Source organism: Arachis stenosperma, chromosome 1 (assembly GCF_014773155.1).
Source record: "Arachis stenosperma cultivar V10309 chromosome 1, arast.V10309.gnm1.PFL2, whole genome shotgun sequence".
In the NCBI taxonomy this organism is placed as follows: Eukaryota; Viridiplantae; Streptophyta; class Magnoliopsida; order Fabales; family Fabaceae; genus Arachis; species Arachis stenosperma.
Window position 1 is genome coordinate 50,074,717 of NC_080377.1, and position 6,000 is coordinate 50,080,716.

Genomic DNA, 6,000 nt, shown 5'->3' on the forward strand with positions numbered 1-6,000 from the left:
TTTTGATGCCATTTGGTGCAAGGATGACTTTTCCTTGACACTACAGGATCTGTGGACCCCACAGGACCCTACCATCACTCTCTCTCTTCTTCCCCCATTCACCAATCACCTCAATACCTCTTCCCCAAAAACCCCTCACCTATCAAATCCCATCTTTCTCTTCACCACTCACATCCATCCTTCATAAAACCCCACCAACCTCACCCTTCAAATTCAAACCACTTTCCCTCCCAAACCCACCCTCAAATGGCCGAACCTTTACCCCCCTCTCTCCTATAAATACCCTTCTTCAACCCTTCATTTTCACACAACCTAAAGACCACTTCTTCCCCCTTTGGCCGAACACACTACCCTCCCCCTCTTCCTCATTTCTTCTTCTTCTACTCCTTTCTTTCTTCTTTTGCTCGAGGACGAGCAAACATTTTAAGTTTGGTGTGGTAAAAGCGTTGCTTTTTCGTTTTTCCATAACCATTATGGCACCAAAGGCCGGAGAAACCTCTAAAAAGAGGAAAGGGAAAGCAAAAGCTTCCACCTCCGAGTCATGGGAGATGGATAGATTCCTCTCAAAGGTGCATCAAGACCACTTCTATGAAGTTGTGGCCTTGAAGAAGGTGATCCCCGAAGTCCCCTTTTTACTCAAAAAGGGTGAATATCCGGAGATCCGCCATGAGATCCAAAGAAGAGGTTGGGAAGTTCTCACCAACCCCATTCAACAAGTTGGAATCTTGATGGTTCAAGAGTTCTATGCCAATGCATGGATCACAAAGAACCATGACCAAAGTGTGAACCCGAATCCAAAGAATTATCTTACTATGGTTCGGGGGAAATACTTGGATTTTAGTCCGGAGAGTGTGAGGGTGGCGTTCAACTTGCCTATGATGCAAGGAGATGAGCATCCTTACACTAGAAGGGTCAACTTTGATCAAAGGTTGGACCAAGCCCTCACAGTCATATGTGAAGAGGGCGCACAATGGAGGCAAGACTCAAGAGGAAAGCCGGTCCAATTGAGAAGGCATGACCTCAAGCCCGTGGCTAGAGGATGGTTAGAGTTCATACAACGCTCAATCATTCCCACTAGCAACCGGTCTGAAGTTACCATAGACCGGGCCATCATGATCCATAGCATCATGATTAGAGAAGAAATAGAAGTTCATGAGGTTATAGCCCAAGAACTCTACAAGGTGGCGGACAAGACCTCCACTTTGGCAAGATTAGCCTTTCCTCACCTCATTTGTCACCTCTGTTATTCAGTTGGAGTTGACATAGAAGGAGATATCCCCATTGATGAGGACAAGCCCATCACCAAGAAAAGGATGGAATACACAAGGGACCCTACTCATCATGAGATCCCTGAGATTCCTCAAGGAATGAGTTTTCCTCCACAAAACTATTGGGAGCAACTGAATACCTCCCTAGGAGAGTTGAGTTCCAACATGGGACAACTAAGGGTGGAGCACCAAGAACACTCCATCATCCTTCATGAGATTAGAGAAGATCAAAGAATCATGAGGGAGGAGCAACAAAGGCAAGGAAGAGACATTGAGGAGCTCAAGCACTCCATAGGACCTTCAAAAGCAAGGAAGAGCCGCCATCACTAAGGTGGACCCGTTCCTTAATTTCCTTGTTCTCTATCCTTCTGTTTTTCGAATTTTTATGCTTTATGTTATCCATGTTTGTGTCTTATGATCATTAGTGTCTTAGTGTCTATGCCTTAAAGTTATGAATGTCCTATGAATCCATCACCTTTCTTGAATAAAAATGTGCTTAATTGAAAAAGGAAGAATTGCATGAATTTTGAATTTTATAATAGTTTAATTATTTTGATGTGGTGGCAATATTTTTGTTCTCTGAATGTATGTGTAAACAGTGCATATGTATCTTGAATTTGTGGTTCATGAATGTTGGCTCTTGAAAGAATGATGAAAAAGGAGACATGTTACTGAGGATCTGAAAAATCAATAAAATGATTCTTGAAGCAAGAAAAAGCTATTCAAAAAAAAAAAAAAAAAAAAGAGAAAAAAACCGAAAAAAAAAAAATCGAAAAAAAAAAAAGAAAAGAAAGAAAAAGAAAAGAAATAAAGTTGTGATCCAAGGCAAATAAGAGTGTGCTTAAGAACCCTGGACACCTCTAATTGGGGACTTTAGCAAAGCTGAGTCACAATCTGAAAAGGTTCACCCAATTATGTGTCTGTGGCATGTATGTATCCGGTGGTAATACTGGAAGACAGAGTGCTTTGGGCCACAGCCAAGACTCAATAAATAGCTATGTTCAAGAATCATCATACTTTACTAGGAGAATCATTAACACTATCTGGACTCTGAGTTCCTAAAGAAGCCAACCATTCTGAATTTCAAGGGATAGATTGAGATGCCAAAACTGTTCAGAGACAGAAGGTTAAAAGCCCCGCTCATCTAATTAATACTGATCTTCACAGATGTTTTTGGAATTCATTGCATATTCTCTTCTTTTGATCTTATTTGATTTTCAGTTGCTTGAGGACAAGCAACAATTTAAGTTTGGTGTTGTGATGAGCGGATAATTTGTATACTTTTTGGCATTGTTTTTAGTATGTTTTGATATCTTTTAGTTAGATTTTAGTACATTTTTATTAGTTTTTATTTAAAATTCACTTTTCTGGACTTTACTATGAGTTTGTGTGTTTTTCTGTGATTTCAGGTATTTTCTGGCTGAAATTGAGGGACCTGAGCAAAAATCTGATTCAGAGACCAAAAAGGACTGCAGATGCTGTTGGATTCTGACCTCCCTGCACTCGAAGTGGATTTTCTGGAGCTACAGAAGCCCAATTGGCGCGCTCTCAACGGTGTGGAAAGTAGACATCCAGGGCTTTCCAGCAATATATAATAGTCCATACTTTGTCCAAGATTTGATGGCCCAAACCCGCGAAGCAATCCGGCCTCAGGAATTCCAGCGTTAAACGCCGGAACAGGAATAAAAGTTGGAGTTAAACGCCCAAACTGGCATGGGAGCTGGCGTTTAACTCCAGGAAAGGTCTCTACACGAATTTCCTTGATTGCTCAGCCCAAGCACACACCAAGTGGGCCCGGAAGTGGATTTTTATGTCATTTACTCATTTCTGTACACCTTAGGTTACTAGTTTACTATTAATAGGACCTTTTACTATTGTATTAGTAGACTTTGGTAGCTATCTTCACTTTTATGCTATCTTAGATCTTTGGGAGGCTGGCCATTCGGCCATGCCTGGACCTTATGCTTATGTATTTTCAACGGTGGAGTTTCTACACACCATAGATTAAGGGTGTGAAGCTCTGCTGTACCTCGAGTATTAATGCAATTACTATTGTTCTTCCATTCAATTCCGCTTGTTCTTTTACCAAGATATCACTTGTTCTTCAACATGATGATGGTGATGATTGACGCCCATCACCACTCTCACCTATGAACAAGGTGACTGACAACCATTCTTGTTCTACAAGCATTCGAGGCTTAGTGAATATCTCTTGGATTCTTCGGAGTCTTCGTGGTATAGGCAGGACCTGATGGCAGCATTCAAGAGAATCCGGAAGGTCTAACCTTGTCTGTGGTGTTCTGAGTAAGATTCAATGACTGAATGACTGTGACGTGCTTCAAACCCTGAGGGCGGGGGCGTTAGTGATAACGCAAAAGAATCACTGGATTCTATTCCGCGCCTGATTGAGAACCGACAGATGAATTCCGCTATGCCGTGACAGGACATATGCAATCGCTTTCGCTGAGAGGATGGGAGGTAGCTGCTGACAACAGTGAGACCCTACACGAGCTTGCCATGGAAAGGAGTAAGAAGGATTGGATGAAGGCTGTAGGAAAGCAGAGAGACGGAAGGGAAGGCATCTTCATACACTTGTCTGAAGCTCTTACACCAATGATATACATAAGTATCACTATCTTTATCTTTTATGTTATTTTCGTTCATCATCATCATATACATTTGAGTTTGCCTGACTAAGATTTACAAGATGACCATAGCTTGCTTCAATACTAACAATCTCCGTGGGATCGACCCTTACTCACGTAAGGTTTATTACTTGGACGACCCAGTGCACTTGCTGGTTAGTTGTGCGAAGTTGTGTAATGCCATGGTATTGAGCGCACCAAGTTTTTGGAGCCATTACCAGGGATTATGAGAGTTGTGAAAAAGTATAGTTCACAATTTCGCCGACCAGGCACGCGGTCGCGTGGAAAGCCCTTAAATGAAATGACGCGGACGCGTCTGTCACGCGGACGCGTGACATGATTTGTGCTAGTGGCGCGAGGGCAGCTTCGCGCTCGCACAACTCTCTGTTCAAATTATGTTTTGCCAAAATTTAGGGTGACGCGATCGCGTAGATGGCCAGATTGAGAAAATGACGCGGACGCGTGGGGCACATGTTCGCGTGGCAGGGCTTGTGCGACTAGCACAAGTGCAGCCCAGCTCCAGCGCAACTCACTACCATACACCCTTTTACGTTGAATTGCAGAGCCACGCGTTCGCGTGGTTGACGCGGACGCGTGGGGAGGCCTTGTTACGAATGATGCGATTGCGTCATTCACGTGGACGCGTGGACCAAATGGTGCCAGGGGTACGCCTCCAGCCACATACCTGCGCAACTCTCTGTATCTTTTCTTTAATGATGCGAAGGCACAACGATGCGAGCGCGTCAGCGACGCTGGCGCGTCGCGTGCCGTAAACCATTTTTTTAAGTAAAAATATGCAATATGCAGTATGCGGATGAGATGCAAAAGATAGGCATTAGTACTGAGAAGAGTTATTGATGAGGGAAGATAAGGAGAGGAGAAGGAACGATCATACCATGGTGGGTTGTCTCCCACCCAACATTTTGCTTTAACATCCTTAAGTTGGACGCTCCACTAGCTCAGTCTTCTGCTGTGGGTGGATCTTCCAAGAGGAAGATCTCTAGTTCCTGGTTTTTTGCCATCTTTTCACCATGGAATAACTTCAAGCGATGTCCATTGACCTTGATAAGTTCAGAGCTTGAAGGATGGCTCAAGTGAAAGACTCCGTATGGTTCCACCTTCTCTTCTCGATACGGACCATCCCATCTGGATCTCAGCTTGCCTGGCATGAGTTGCATTCTGGAGTTGTAAAGTAGGACTAAGTCCCCTGGTTGGAATTCTCTTCTCTTAATGCTCTTGTCATGCACAGCCTTCACTTTCTCTTTATACAGCCTGGAGTTTTCATAGGCTTCAAGGCGAAGGCTCTCTAATTCTTGCAATTGCAACTTCCGTTCAGCTCCGGCTCTCTCATAGTCCATGTTGCATTCCTTTACCGCCCAGAAGGCCTTGTGTTCTAACTCAACTAGAAGATGACAGGCCTTTCCATAAACCAAGCGGAAAGGACTCATCCCAATCGGTGTCTTGTATGCTGTCCGATATGCCCAAAGCGCGTCTTGGAGTCTGGTGCTCCAGTCCTTCCTATAAGGCTTGACTACCTTTTGCAGTATGCGCTTTATCTCTCTGTTAGACACATCTGCTTGCCCATTAGTCTGGGGGTGATAGGCAGTTGATACTTTATGAATGATCCCGTGCCTCTTCAATAAACCTATTAGTCTCTTGTTACAAAAGTGAGTGCCTTGATCGCTCACGATTGTTCGTGGTGATCCAAAGCGACAAATAATATGATTTCTAACAAAGGAAACAACGGTGTTAGCATCATCAATACGGGTAGGAATTGCTTCCACCCATTTAGAAACATAATCTACAGCTAACATTATATAAAGGTCGCCATTAGAATTTGGAAATGGACCCATGAAGTCAATGCCCCAAACATAAAAAATTTCATAGAAAAGCATAATTTGTTGAGGCATTTCATCCCTCTGGGATATATTACCAAACCTTTGGCATGGAGAACAAGATTTACAAAGATCAGCAGCATCTTTAAAAAGAGTAGGCCACCAGAATCCATAGTCTAAAACTTTTCTAGCAGTTTGTTGAGGGCCAAAATGTCCTCCACTCTCAGATGAGTGGCAGGCCTCTAAAATGGA